This window comes from Haliotis rubra, unplaced genomic scaffold (assembly GCF_003918875.1).
Source record: "Haliotis rubra isolate DU_JTF1 unplaced genomic scaffold, ASM391887v1 Scf476, whole genome shotgun sequence".
Lineage (NCBI taxonomy): Eukaryota > Metazoa > Mollusca > Gastropoda > Lepetellida > Haliotidae > Haliotis > Haliotis rubra.
Window position 1 is genome coordinate 336,407 of NW_025767164.1, and position 16,757 is coordinate 353,163.

The following is a 16,757-nucleotide window of genomic DNA, read 5'->3' on the forward strand; positions in this document are numbered from 1 at the left end:
ACCCTGAACATGTCCAGGGCGTCATGGAAAATGATGCTTTCAAACTTCTGTGGAATAGGCCAATATACGGCCTCAGAAGATTCCAGCTAACAAACCCTGATCTTGTCCTTTTGATAAAGCCAATGAATTTATTTATATCATTGAATTTTCTTCCTTCCTTTGACACCAATGTGATTGGCAGATTAAGGAAAAGACATGATAAATATGCGGACCTCGCCTTTGAAATGTCTCGCTTGCATCCCAAGTACACACTGTCGTCGGAAACCCCCATTGTTCTCGGTGCCCTTGGTTTGGTACCTCCTGATCTCTTAGCGCAGATCAGGAGAGTGCCTGGAGTTCTCCACCGGGAGTACAGCCCTTCTGACACTCTGGGTAATGCAGAAGGCTGCAGTGTTGGGGAGCCTTCATATTCTCCGGAAAGTTCTTGGTGGGTTCGACTAGGCAGCGTTTCCTGGGAGAAGTCCCATTCGCTGTCTGGGCTGTGTGTAGAGGGAGCAAGGGCCCTGAGCTGATGATGAGCCTTACCAGCCTGACTGTGCCAGGATCACCCGAACCCTCTCTGCTGCATACAATTTTTAATCTGTAAAACATAAAAACACGAACGATTACAATAGGTCTCCTGCCTAATGGCAAGGAGCCCTAATTATCTGAATAATGTTCTCGATTACAATTTCTCGCGTTCTTTAGACTTGTGGCAGCGACTGATAGGCGGTTTTAGGTTCGGTGTTGGAATGAAAAAAAAAGTTTTTTGGTGGGGCCTGCAATACAATTAGAAGGGTCGGTCGGGCGATGAGAAACACAAACAATAAAAATGCTGCCCTAACTAAAATGCAGCTTAATGATACTCGTGTTCGGCACCTTGGAGGAGACGCTGCCATTGCACAAAGTCATCTTTATCGTTGTTAAAAATATTAGTCACTTGACCGTGTGGTTATGAACTAACGTCAAACAGCTGGAAACTTTGGGGCAAGAGATTTGGAGAGCTTGGAGGTCTTGATTATCTGACGAAACAAATTCCGAAAGCTTAAAGGCGTAAAATACGACCTTCAGTGAAACGATTTCCCTGAAACTCAAACGACATGCACCACATGAACAAACACGTTTTATCCCAAAACCGATATTTATAAACTGAAATACAAAACAAGAAAGTAACTAAACAAAACTTACATTTTCCCTTTTTTATCTTGTATTTAGTATCTCAAGACGAGGTGAGGTGAAATGGGGTTTAACGTCGTACTTGAGAATATTTCGCTCATATGACGATGTGCATGCGTGTGCTGCTTGTACTAGCCCAGACTTAAGCTGGTTTTATAGTGCTAGCTCACTGAGATACCATGCCGCAGTTAAGTATGAGTACCTCTCTCAGACACATTATACTGACTCCGAGCCGACCAGTCCTTGATGCACCCATTAATGCCGAGCGCAACAAGTACCATATGTTAACGACTTTTGGTATGACGCGGCCGGGAATCGAACCCGCTACCTTCCGCTCTCCGAACAGACGCTCTAACCACTACACCACGGAGGCGATCTAGTATCTTAAGAGTGAGTGATTGAGTATGGTTTTACGCCGCTTTTAGCAATATTCCAGCAATATCACGGCGGGCGGCACCGGAAATGGGCTTCACACATTGTACCCATGTGGGGATTCGAACCCGGGTCATCGGCGTGACGAGCGAACGCTTTAACCACTAGGCTACCCCACCGCCCCGTATTTCAAGAGCCCTTTTGTGTGTGAGTGCTTGTGATTGGAAACTGGTCTTGGCAATATACTTGTCATGACACTTTAAGTGACGTCCAAACCTGTGCCACAAATATCGTCGAACGTGAGGGGTCAAACTGTAGTTAGAACCAATGTATACCTGGTACAAAGATTAGTGATGACAACAAACATTCTATGTAAAAAATATTATACCCGTAAAGTTGAACACCACTGATTGCTTGATTTTTGTTTAACGCCGCACTCGTGTGTGAGTGTTTGTGATTGGAAACTAGTCTTGGCAATATACTTGTCATAACACTTTAAGTGACGCCCAAACCTGTGCCACAAATATCGTCGAACGGGCAATATTCCAGTATATGGCGGCAGTCTGTAAGTAATCGAACCTGGACCAGACAATCCAGTGATCAACAGAATGAACATCGACCTACGCAACTGGGATACGATGACATGTGGCAACCAAGTCAGCGAGCCTGACCACCCGATCCCGTTAGTCGCCTCTTACGACAAGCATGGGTTGATGAAGACCAATTCTAACCCGGACCTTCACAGGTCAGCTGAACACCAAAACACAATCCTATGGATTGCGCGCCTATTACACAGTAGACCCCTGATCGTGCGTGGGGTGTCACTCCTGAATTTCCTCTTTGGAGGTCGATTAATCTCTGATAACCATTATTTATGTCAGTCCTTATGATTCGTCTTACCATGCAGTTGTGATTCACTTGAAGTACATTCACGATTTGTGCATGAGGCGGCATCTAAGTCATGCCGGAAACTGGCACAAGTCATCGTGCAGCGGCCAATACCTTCAATGTTTCGCAGTCTGCGATGGGTTCCGAGTCAATTTTCACTTCTTTGACTGACCTGAAATGGAAATCAAACGACTGTCAACCACAGACTTCAAGACAAAATTTATTGGGTGGCTGGGTAACGGTTTGGGCTGGTTTCACTCTGATTGAGCAAATCTCACTTATTATTGTGCAGTGAAGGTTCCCTCTACAACACCTTTCCTTTTCCCGTTTGCAAGGCTTGTAGGTCGACGATGTGTCCTTGAGGATGACAACGTAAGTGCTCCCCATGGATCGCCAACACTCACCTCCAGCAGCATAACATTTACATAATGGTAACTGCAACATAAGTTACATTGTAGGAAATCCAAGTTCTATGGATAGTCAACTTTTTTTATTGCAAGAAGTGCAATAAAGAAGTTGACTATCCATAGCACTTAGTTTCTCTTCATCACAACTTCTATAATGCCTCTCAAGGAAAATAATTTACTCTGATGAAACAAAGAAAACTGAAATTGAGATTTGTGGTCATCCACAGGGTCTGGGACAGTAAAGAGATATGTGTGCGGAAACGTCATAGGCCGCCATAAGTAGGTGCTGAAACCTTATCAGGACAGACTCGGTCAAATCGCCATTGAGAGACTTATACGGGGTATACTATCAGCTGTGATGTCTCACTTCCGGTTTCAGTTCCTTCAGTCTTGCCCCACAGCTAAGCAGCTGTCATACATGTGGTCTAATCTCAGGCAAGTGAGCTTGTTCAAAATATTTTCTGTTCACCCAGCAGAAATGGGTACCCGGAGGGATAAGTCATGTGACTATTAAGCTTCTAGCGCTTCACTGGCAGTTTGGGTTACCCGGGGTAATAATAATCACATTCTGATTGTGCGCTTTAAGCAATCATAGGCATGGATATATGCGCGGTACACATATGCTCTTATTATACCATCCTTCATTGAGGCTACACACATGAGCATTAATCAAGCACCGATCATCTTTTACAATAAACGCACGAAAACAGTTCATATTCTTACTCATATCAGAATGGTAACTGTAACATAATTTACCCAGAGTAAACAAAGGAAACTGAAATTGAAATTTGGTTACAATTTACATCCTTTCTGAGTGGAATATACAGAAACATCATCAATGCTAGGAAGTATGGTCACCATGACAACTAAGCCATCTATCTGGCTGACACACAGCTCTGAAATAATGATTGTTGATATTAGTATTATTACTGACTGACTGAGTTTGGTTTTACGCCGCTTTTAGCAATATTCCAGCAACATCACGGCGGGGGACACCAGAAATGGGCTTCACATATTGTGCCCATGTGGGGATTCGAACTCGGGTCTTCGGCGTGACGAGCCAACGCTTTAACCATTAGGCTACCCCACCGCCCCATTAGTATTATTAGCATATACTTATTAGTATGTGGTCTGGACTACCAGACTCTGACGGGGTACACAATCCCAGCTACCAATTTCACGTTGTCACAGCGTTATTCTGTGGACTCCCATTTACGTTGTCACAACGTTATTCTGTGGACTCCCATTTACGTTGTCACACCGTTATTCTGTGGACTGCCATTTACGTTGTCACAACGTTATTCTGTGGACTGCCATTTACGTTGTCAGAACGTTATTCTGTGGACTCCCATTTACGTTGTCACAACGTTGTGACGTTGCACACTGACAGGATATTAATGTTGTCAGTAAGGATGGAAATTACGTTACTGTGACTTCAGTATGTTTCTGGGATGAAAATCGTGTAATAAAATAGGTTAATAATACACTACTGTTTTGTGATAGTCGGTACACAACGATTTGACAGCGTATATATGTATATGCTGTAACGTTGTGAAATAACGCAATAAAATGACGTAATATTAACGTTCTGACAACGTTGTGTAACGACGTTGTCAATCTACACCCTTCCAAGAACGTTGTGAAAACGTTGTGTGTTAGCTGTACGTGGTCCAGATTACCAGCGTGAGTGAGTGAGTGAGTGAGTGAGTTTGGTTTTACGCCGCTTTCAGCAATATTCCAGCAATATCACGGCGGGGGACACCAGAAATGGGCTTCACACATTGTACCCATGTGGAGAATCGAACCCGGGTCTTCGGCGTGACGAGCGAACGTTTTAACCACTAGGCTACCCCACCGCCCCTAGATTACCAGCTGTTAGACTTCTATTTTTAGTCGGAGCCCCGATGTCTGATAGGATTAGATGGCTAACATAACGAATATATGACTGATATTTGAGTGGGCATTCGAATCCCAGATGAGATTCAATCCCCCAAATGCACTAGAATCTGTACTTTATTGAAAAAGTGTTATCACAAATTTAACATATGTTACATGTGGTCGCTTCTAAATGAGACTATATATACCAATTATTTCCGTGTACCCCATACCTCTTTGATGCGTTACCCGCGGAGATCCGCGTTGGAATATAGCATGATACTTGATAGTATTTGGTGACAGGACATGAAAGGTGTTCGGCTGACCTGTGAAGATCCGGGTTAGAATTGATCTTCAGCAACACATGCTTGTCGTAAGAGGCGACACACGGGATCGGGTGGTCAGACTCACTGATTTGGTTGACACGCGTCATCGTATCCCAATTGCGTAGATAGATGCTCATGCTTTTGATCACTGGATTGTTTGTTCCAGACTCAATTATTTACAGACCGCCGCCATATAGCTGTAATATTGCGGCGTAAAACTAAACTCACTCACTCACATGTATGCACCACGACCTAGTTTGGAATCAACACGATATGCTGTAAACACAATACATATCCACGTTGACATGGACATTGTCGTTCCTAGTCCTGTTTATGAAGATGATGTCTCAATCTGTATTCCGAACTGTCGAAAAATATGAAAATACAGAAGCAATCCTGCCGCGAGGCAATAGTTAAAATGTTTTGATGTGTTGCAAATATTTTTCCACAGAATTTGAATTTTTATTTTAAAATAGAAAAACACAGGATTATGCTCAATCACCATTAATATCATCGAACGTGCATTTGTAAACGTTTTTCGAACCTTTTTTTTCACACTTATGTGCTTTTTAAATATCCAATACATCATTACAAAATTACATTCTATTTTTTTTATCAGGCCTCACTTGCGAATGACTATATGCTTTTAAGCTGTGTAAAAACAGAATGTTAATAATCCATGTTTTTAAGAAATCAGAGATATCTTGATCTATAAAAGGAAAGTAGTGTTTGCAAGTCTCCATAACATAGTCTTGGCCCGAAACTTGTAAGTAACTTTTCATGTTCTTTCATGTAAATGTATTTATCGACTTTCAAAAAATTCCACTTGCATGTTGGTGAAGGTTACAGTATCATGCAACAGCTAATGAACTACATACATTTGTAGTATTTTGTTATGACATCTGTCACATTTAAATTAGGGCATCGTGCCTAAGAGCGAAAGGTCGAAGGTGTGAGCTCACCAAGCAACGGTGTTAGAACCTCCACAGAAAGGCCGATCCTACTGCATTAAAGAAATTTGTTCTTTCATACATCGTTACCTTCCTTAGTATTCCAGGAGTGAGTGAGTGAGTTTAGTTTTACGCCGCTTTTAGCAATATTCCAGCAATATCACGGCGGGGGACACCAGAAATGAGCTTAACACATTGTACCCATCTGGGGAATCGAACCCTGGTCTTCGGCGTGACGAGCCAACGCTTTAACCACTAGGTTACCCCGTCGCCATTAGTATTCTAGGACGTCATCTAGCCAATTATTATCTGAAAGTTAAAACCTAATATGAGCATCCATTCTTTTGAGGCATTCCTGTGCTGGGAATATGTAATGTGCACGTGTATTGAACACGAATGTGTGACGAACATGGGTCGTTTTCTCGGTACCCACTCTCAACAGCCTGCCAACAACATTCTTGTTTACTGGATACAAGGTTTGATCCAGAAAGGTTTGCATATGTCACCAGAAAAGTGTGCTTGGTTTCTGAACCGAAAGGGCGGAGGGGTAGCCTAGTGTTTAAAGCGTTTGCTTGTCCCGCTGGGTACGATTACCCACATGGGTGCAATGTGTTAAGTCCACGTCTGGTGTCCCCTGCCTTGACATGCTGGAATATTGCTAAAAGCGGCGTAAAAGAAAACGCACTCACTCTGACCCTAGAAGGAGGTGATCTCTCTCTCACGTGGACACACAAACGTACGCTCACACGCACACACACACACACACACACACACACACACACACTTTCGTGTAGAACGAATCTGCTTTACTCTGCAAAAGCTATTGGAGGGTTCACGACAATTGTGATGTAAGTAACTTTCAACCTCAAACGAAATGAAACAATAATGACGAGTGCATTAAGTCAAATCGGTTTTGTTGTCATTGTTAGAGTTTGTGTTAGTTAGCAATTCATCGGTCTCAAATGAAATCAAACGGACTGTAAGTAACTTTTAACATCAAACGAAATGAAACAGTAATGGCGGGTGCATTAAGTTAAATATGCCAATGACAATTCAGAAGAATCTGTAAAATCTGCTGACATGTTTTGTGTTCATCACAGGACATTTATTTACGGAACAGTTGCTAGGAAACACAGATTTCGTTGAAACCTTTTCCCAGATAAACTGAAAATCAAGTATTTGAACATTATCTAGTGCTGATTAAGAAATAATTATCTGACATCAAAATTGTTTTAATTTGTTGCACAGTTACAAAAGATCAAAGACATAGAGATAAAGAGATTGGCGAGTTGGAAAATGATCGTCACTGCCTAATCCGGCACCCTGTCTAAACCCGCATTTTATCTCGGTCCCATGGGGTGCCGTTTTAGACAGGTTTCACTGTATGTCACTGTGCTTAAAATACAATTTACCAGTTTGGTAATGATAACGAGTAACGCCTTTCATACAGACTGGTCTTCGATAGTCTCCGAGCACCAGCATGAGGAACCTATCGGCTGTTGTGATGATAGTACTGATGCTGGCTGTTGCCCAAGCGATGTACCCCATGTATCAACAGGACCAATCCTACGGTGACGGATACAGTGAAGACGATGAGCATCGATATGGGTATGACTACCCTATCCCGAGAAGGCAGTACCGACCCCGCCCACGCAATCCTTACTGGCAGCGTTACTTCCGTTACTAGGTATGTATTCCGTATTACTTCACTGAAGAAAGCTCGATATTGTCGAGTGACTGGGATACAACATTGTGTCTGTCCAAATGTACGTTAACCTGATCTCAAATGACAAATGTAATTTGCATCCAATGTAAATATTCTGTTGCAGTTCTGTTGGTACTGAAGCGGTGGGGTAGCCTAATGGTTAAAGCGTCGATGTGCGCTGATGACCCGGGTTCGATTCCCCACATGGGTACAATGTGTGAAGCCCATTTCTGGTGTCCCGCGCCGTAATACTGCTGGAATATTGCTAAAAGCGTGTAAAATCATATTCACTCAGTCTCCTTTGGTGGAGCGATGGGGTAGTCTAGTGGTTAAAGCGTTCGCTGGTCACGCTGGAGAGCCAGGTTCGATTCCCCAATGGTAAAATCCATTGTTTGACATTTTGTTACACTGACTGATAAACCTTTTTTTCATAGTATCACTTTTATACAAAATTGGAAGATTTGCTTTTATAATGGGCATAATTGTACAGTTATTAGGATTGTAGGTACAAACAAATGGAAGAATGTCCATCTCTGTATTTGTTTCTTTTGTTTTCATAAGTGTCTCTCTTGGGACTTTTACTGCTTTATGAACAGCATTTTCAACTACCTAAGAAGATGTATCTATTACATATTACCTATTGTCACTAACTGTAACGTCATATGCATGATGACGACATAGCTACTACCGTTATGCGTCGCCTATGACGACACTTTTCATTGTACACATGAAGAACCGTTGACTGGCGAGAGATCTTGTGCAGATGGAGTCTGGAGTTTTATATATAGATGTATAGATAGTTCATATATAGATAGGCTTATACTAGTATATGTTACAGTAAATGTGTCAAATCAGGAAATGTGTAAATTTCCTGGAATATTCAGGAAATGTGTACATTTCCTGATTCACCCAGTAAATGTACACATTTCCTAAATATTCCAGGCAATTTACACATTTCCTGATTTGAGGGCCTGATTTTTTTACACATTTCCTGATATGATTTTTTTGCTGTCTCAAATAATACAGCTTCGATTTAAAGGACAAACAAAATCATCAATTTACACGAACTCTGAACAAGGCTCTGAAGGGTGGCTGCTTGGTTCCAGAGTGATGGCTGCTGTTTTTCTGGAACTGCACAAATCATAGTCTACTCGGCCAGTCAGTTGTGTCATTGTCCGCTAACCAAGCAACTAACATATCCTTGATGTCACAGTTAAGACGTTCTACAGAACGCAAAATCTTTATATCAGGAAATGTGTAAATAAATCAGGCCCTCAAATCAGGAAATGTGTACGTTTCCTGGAATATTTAAGAAATGTGTACATTACTGAGTGAAACAGGAAATGTACACATTTCCTAAATATTCCAGGAAATTTACACATTTCCTGATTTGACACATTTACTGTAACATATATTAAGTGTGATAATTTAGTGTCACTTTCATCCTCAGTGTTCAATCTGATCCATGCAGAACTAGTTTAGACCAGCTTCAATATACTAAGCTTGGCTTGTTTTTGTTCTTCTATCATATGAATACAAGAACATTCACTAACTACAACATACCCTGCTCTCTTGTCCTTTACTTGCTGGTTATTAGATTACCTTTACAACAACATAATTACTGGTCAATAGGATTTTAAGCATGTAGTTCTTCTGGGAGAGCTGATGGGCTGTGCTCATTACATGCCATGGGGGTGCCTCTACTCAGATAATTAAATTTCTGATTAATCCCTGTTGTTATTTTGGGATGTAGTTCAAATGGGATGTAGTTCTTATGGGAGTAAACCCTTAAAGGTCACATAAACCCTAGGGGGTAAAAATACATAAATCACTAACTGGCATCGTTATAAATGAAACCCCGTCATTAAAACTACTCATTTCGACCTTTAATTGACTTAAATCGACCTTTTTGACAACAGTGCACAATTCTCACCCGCGAACGAAATTTCAACCAATCAGAGCGGCGCGACTCTGTGACGTCATATGAGGAATAACTTTGAGGGCCGATGCAGAATTCATCTACATTTTAGGGGGTAAATTATCTTGTTTACAGGCTTGTATAAACCTGAAATCGTGACAATTGTTGTGGAAAATGAAAGCTATATGTTCTCACAATCTACTGGAATTTAATTTTGTCTCCTGCTTTGCCTAGTTTCGGAGTTACAACTTGTTTTCATAGACGCTTCTGTCACAATTGATTGGTGTCGTTAGACCCTATTTGTATAATGACTGATCCAAATTGATCCCATTTCTGTGTTTTTTTACCTCGATATTTAATCATGTCATGTAAAAATCTGTTTGTATTCTCAAAACAGTGTCGGCCCATAAGTTTTCACATGCAATACAGCAATTAATACTCCCTTTTTGTAACCTCGTGTTAGGTGGTATAAACCTACACATGTTATTTGTCATCATTCACTTGATGGTCAGTTAATGAATTTATAACAGGTATAATTAGTGGTAACACACTTAGATTACCCGACAAAGGTTCCCATTTGGCATTTCTTGTGTCTGGAGTAAATATTCAACATTATAAACATCGATCAAAGGATTAACCGATAACACGCTGATTGATTAATTACTTTTATCTTACACAGCGGAATTGTCAAAAGGTAGTGTTTATGTATGTAGATTTACTAATCTATATATACTGAATACACTCTGCCGTGTCGGTGTCTGCGTAAAAACAACGTCCTTCTTTCAAAGGATTAACCGGCAATACATTGATTGATTAGTTGCCAGGTGTGCTATCTTGGGTGACCAATGAGACTATACACCAATACCTGAAAAGATTTATCACTTTTTCGTATATTAAACTGTTAAAAGACACATCATTTGGAACAGTTTTGTGGATATTGATGGATACATACCTCCAACAAGGTAATGGCCTGATATTGTTCCTATAACTTTAATCTGTTTTAATTTTAATATTTGCATTTTGTTTTTTATTCATTTGTCGTAGCATTCAACAGAATCATTGTTTTCGCCGTGAAGTGTAATGAGACAGACAACGTACACTAGGGTGTGTGTGCGAATTATGATTCACATTGGCAAACTATAAAATGTCTAGATATTACAGTTCTGTTATAAATTCACTATAAGTATCAGCAGATCGTCAGCTTTTTATTTAGTTTCAAAATGCATAAAAGTATGATTATAAACTAATTAGGATTATAAGACCAAATATAAAGACGCACATTGACTAGTATCTACATACTGGTGAGTGGACATTAACCATGTGAATGTAGCAAGAAATTTATCGCGCAGTATTGTGACTTCGACCCCCCACCTCGCTTCCGTGGAAGAAATCGTTATGTTATAAATTGTGTCATCCAAAATCCTTTTGGTTATGATTCCAATACATATTTAACTACGAGTAGAAAGTAGTTTTGATTTTCTAACTTGATGAAAACAAACTATAATCTCATTAATTCTAACCGACTTTACGATTTTCAAAAAATGGCGGCGCCCTGTCGGGAACATCCGCCAGTCTGTGGATAAATGCTATTTAGGTTTGTTTTCACCGAGTTACAAAATCAAAACTACTTTCTACTGGTAGTAAAATATGTATTTTATTGATGGCCAATAGGATTTTGCATGACATAGCGTATAACATAACAATTTCTCTCCTGGCAGCGAGGTGGGTGTCAATATAATACTACTTACAATATTATTGTTACTTCGACCACAACCTCACTTCCGAGGAAGAAATCGTTATGTTACAAGTTGTGTTATGGAAAATCTTTATGGTCATCAATCATATTTATATTTTACTATAACTAGTAAGTAGTTTTGATTCTTTAACTTCCGTGAAGCGATCTGAACACAAGTAAGATATCATTTCAGGCTTCCACAACGCTCGCTTCGCACTCACAAACATAACCCATTTAGCACGAACTGCGGGGTCCTGTGGAAATCTGTGCATGGTGACACCATCACCCGACCCCTAGGAGCAATTGACGACAAAGCAACGATTCGGCATGTCGTCGTTGATGTCGAGAAATCATCAAAATGATGAGCGTGCTACACACTTTCTATACAACTAACTGAAAATCGTTCCTCATATGACGTCACTGCAGTGCTCTGGCGACAGAGTTACGTAACCTGTCTGTGGTTTCGTTGGCGGGCGAGAGGGAAGCAGGCGACTTTTTGGCCACTTTTAATCGCTCGGTATTAATTAACCACAAGTTTTTAAAGAATAAATTTGGTGTTCCGCATAAGACTAACCACAAATCTTTCATATGTAATGGTTAAAAGAGTAACAAAAAACAAAGTTTAGTGGTTCTTTAAGACACATGACAACATCAGGACTTCCACAAAGGGATCATCCTAATCCGGTGGTTGTACCATCCACTTACATATCTTTCAGATTCCATTGGGTATACACATTGTTGGTGGAAATCATATGAATAGGCCTGTGAAAAATCAGTGTTGACGTCAAACACTCTCGTGAAACGAGTAAGCATGCCATGTTGTCCTGGTATGAAATGTAACTTTTTTTGTTGCGAAACGAAGCACTTAGGCACACCTCCGACATTGGCCTAATTATCATTATAGAAGAAAAACAACTGTTGCTTTTCTTTAGACTGACTGACTGAGTTTGGTTTTACGCCGCTTTTAGCAATATTCCAGCAACATCACGGCGGGGGGGACACCAGAAATGGGCCTCACACATTGTACCCATGTGGGGATTCGAACCCGGGTCTTCGGCGTGACAAGCCAACGCTTTAATTATTAGGCTACCCCACCGCCCCCTTTTCTTTAGAAGACATCATTACAACATATATGATATTAAAGCACTAATAGTAAGTAATATACTTGTGAGTAAGCTGCGGAATTCATGAAGTGGTTAAAATGTAACATGTTATATTTAGGATTACACTTCCACAGTAAAGTCTAGATTCTTGTACTTCTTGTGGGAAGGCTTGGTGGCTGAGTGGGTTAGACGGCTGACTTTGTGTCCTGGCATTCGGTGCCGGATTCAGCCCAACAAAGGTAAATAATTTGTACTCTACTGAAAAAGTGTGATCCCAAATATAGCATATGTTACTTAGAAATTTAGCCCGGCAGGAAACTATCGATCAAAGCAATAAACGTCACTTGAACATCGTACAGGCGAAGACCTGTTTAAATGTGATGTAAAAACACAAATCAGGTAGACTAGATACGAATTAGTCATGAAAGACTGATCTGAAGCTGCGGGATGAAAATGTGGTATCCAAGTGAATGGTAGCGAAAGGTGTAGCATTATCTCATCAAAAATGAAATTGCGTTGTTTACGCCATGTTATTTTATGAGACGAGCCGTGATTTCTTCTCCTCTTTAAATACGTTCGGACCCATATTTGGAGTTGCAGACAGATATATCTGTGGAAGTCTCTCAAACAGGACCAACTCTAAGCAGGTTTTGACCATGGTCTCACGAATTGCGATTTACCTTCAGTTATTGACAAGCTATGGCCAGTTTTTATAATGTGTCGCATACACTTACTTGCTATTGTTAACTGTACTTCTATGATATTCTAGTTATTGTACTGTCTTTTGTTGACAGGTTTTTATGTCATTTAAGATTGTTTCTATAAATATTTAACATCGATAGTCATGACATGGCTTAAATACTGCCGACTTGCCTTCTAATTTACTCATTGTCTTTAATCAGCTTTGGGGCGGTGGGGTAGCCTAATGGTTAAAGCGTTGGCTCGTCACGCCGAAGACCCGGGTTCGATTTCCCACATGGGCACAATGTGTGAAGCCCTTTTCTGGTGTCCCCCGTCGTGATGTTGCTGGAATATTGCTAAAAGCGACGTAAAACCAAACTCACTCACTCACTCACTCTAATCAACTTTGCAAGATTCGTTTGTTTGTGTAGTGTTAAACGTCACACTCAACAATAGTCAAACCATATGTCGACAGTCTTTAGATAATCGCGCGTGGACCATACAATTCAGTGACATGTGTCAACCAAGTCACCGAGTCTGGCCACCCGATCCCGTTAGTCAATTCACGACAAGCATGGGTTGCTGAGGACAGGTTTGCAAGGATAATGTCTTTGGTCCTAGTCCCCCGCAGTGATATTGCTGGACTATTGCTAAACGCGGCGAAAACTAAACTCACTTTGATCCTAGTGAAGCCTGACCATTAAGAACAAAGCCGTTAACGCTCACTATATAATTGTATCTGAACTGGTTAGTTATAAGCATCTGTTAATTTCCAAATCAGGTTTTCATTAGAAAAAGCGTTTGTGTCTTAACAAATTTAACTAAGTCCCTCAGTAGAATAATTAGTTTTCCTTTACCAAATCATAATATCAATATTCATATGATTTGAGTTACTTGGTATTTGAGCAAATAAATTTATTCCGTAGGGATTGAATTTGAAGGTATCTGTTTTCATTTTCAGGGCAGGTCCTGAATCAGATCCTGGAGACGAAATCGTTGGGAGATAATGTACTCGGAAGGTTATCTGTGAAGCAATAAAGGCCGGAGCAATAATAAGCAGAACATTAGCTGTGTTTTAATCTCAGACATGTGAAGTAGAGCAGTCAGTTTTACAATGAACACTCAGTCATCGTGTACAAGACGTTTGAAAATTAACTTCATGAATTCACGTGAACCTCATGTACAACTGAAACTTAAACTATCGCCACCATATTTAATGTAATTTAACGAAGAAGCAAGCTCCTCTACTATTTGTGTTCACTTTGTTCTATATATTACTTAAATTTTGATCACTCACTCACTCACTCACTCACTCGAACACATCTTCTTGCCATAATGTAGGTGTCTGGAATGGAAAGGTCGGACTTTCACAGGGTCTCCTATATTGAACTGTGACATACAACGTGAGTCAGTTGGGTTTTACGCCGCTTTCAGCAATATTCCAGCAACATCACGGCGGGGACACCAGAAATGAACTTGACACATTGTGCCCATATGGGGATCAAACCCGGGTTTTCGGCGTGACGAGCGGACGCTTTAACCACTAGGCGACCCTACCGCCCCGACATATGACATGAGAGTTGATAGTATTTGGCAAAAAGTCAACATGGTATGTTGATCAACTGCTTCATTGTATGTCCATGAAAAACGACCCGTGAATATCCGGGTTTGAATTGTTCTTCAGCAACCCAAGCTTGTCGTAAGAGGCGACTAACGGGATCGGGTGGTCAAGCTCTCTGACTTGGTTGACACACGTCATAGTATCCCAATTGAATAAGTCGATGCTTATGCTGTCGATCACTGGATTGTTTGGTCCAGACTCGATTATTTACAGACTGTCGCCATATAGATGGACCATTGCAAACCAACCAATCAACCATGAAAGGAAGTGATGATACTGGCCCACGCGTCTATCGTATTGTCAAGAAAGCATAAGCTATTGGCAGTGTGTGATGCAGTTTTACGTAGAGGAATCATTCAAATATTTTATTGCCTTTGTTCAATGATATGATTACACACACAACACACACACACACACACACACACACACACACACACACACACACACACACACACACACACACACACACACACACACGCACACACACGCACGCAACACAACACAACACACGCGCGCACGCACACCTACACGCGTTTTCCGTGTAGAAGGAAGCTGCTTTATTCGGCCATAGCTATAGAAAGTCGAGTTATCGCTGAGAAGGGTCACATTAAACATTATAACATATACCATGAAACGAAATGACACAATAATGATAATAATAATTCATATAAAGCTCAAAAAGGAATCCCTTGATGTTCGCCTCGAAGAGTATATTTCCGATACAGACCTGTCTTCTGGCATTAACCATTGTTTTGTTCAAGTTATGTTATCATACCCGTGATTTCCAGATTGAGAAAACGTTGCCCACCCATTAAAAGTGAGATAGGATCAAAAACATAGTTAAATGGCATCACTGCCGCAACTCCTACAGCGGACTGTTCTTTGCATGGCATTAACCGTTGTGTCTATACTGATGTTATATATGCAGTTTCCATAAAAAAGAAAATATTTCAAATAAATCCAAACTAAATTAACTATAAACAAACATATCTTGAGTAGAACATCACTTAAAATTACGTAAGAAAACCACATCAGAAAACAATGTGGTAAACACCAAAAGGCAAATACACCACCGCGAAAAAAACAACCCAACAAATTCTTCATCGGATTCTCGATTCCTTGAAACCAAAGTTAAAGATCTGGGCAGACGGGAAATGAAAGCAGAACAAGAAAAATATTTCCATAAAACAAAATGAAACTGATGAAAAACAATTTTACAGCCCACTAAATTCAACCAATTGCATCGAAAGTCTTTCCATGGATTCTTGTGAAAGGTGATGGAAACGGTTGTGGTCTGTAACTGGCAGCTGCTGCAACTTCGAGGAACCATGGATTGTGAGAACAATACAGTTTAAAAGAAATAATTATGTTGCAATTTGTGTGTTGGTCTACCCGTGATTGCCTGAAATAAGGTACTTGAAAAATAATACAATGCAACACCAGGGTCTGGTGGCATTCGAAACCGGTATTGGGAGCATATTGCATCCAAACACACTTACTTCACTGTTTCAATTCTCTCGTGGATACAGGGGATGTTTTGCGTTTGGTCTGCAAAGGGGAATTTTTCAGGGCGATTCCTTCAGTCCTTTGCTTTTAAGGTTTTTGCTTAACAAATGGGAACACTATCATCCGGGACACCCTTAACACAGATCAAAGGGACATTCGGGTAGCGTAGTGACAAACCCGGGTTTGAATCATCGTATGGGAAATGGAGTCAAGGCCACACATATTTATGCTGTGCCCGTACTTTTGTATTCGTTTGGTGCTCTTGATTGGACGAAACATGAACTTTAAGAGAATTGACACGCTCACCATAAGACTCATGTTAGACAACCAGAGCCCACAACCCTCGCTCTTCCTCCAACTGTTTATATTCAACAGTTATAATTGAAAGGAGTGTTTTTATTTCTGAATGCTCAAAAAAGACAAAATTGTAATGTGCAGTATTGCACCTATGTATTTGTCCGATGTTCCTCTTGGGAAACATTTCAAAGTTATTGATGAAAACATGGCATTTCACA

The 16,757-nt window shown here is 40.6% G+C and overlaps 1 long non-coding RNA gene across 1 annotated transcript; it reads left to right on the forward strand.

Annotated features, from left to right (window-relative positions):
* The first annotated feature begins 7,429 nt into the window (after window positions 1-7,429).
* LOC124290829 lies at window positions 7,430-14,367 on the forward strand. The gene is made up of 2 exons (XR_006902044.1): window positions 7,430-7,660; window positions 14,077-14,367. It is a non-coding gene; the product is annotated as an uncharacterized LOC124290829 (long non-coding RNA).
* Window positions 14,368-16,757: the final 2,390 nt, after the last annotated feature.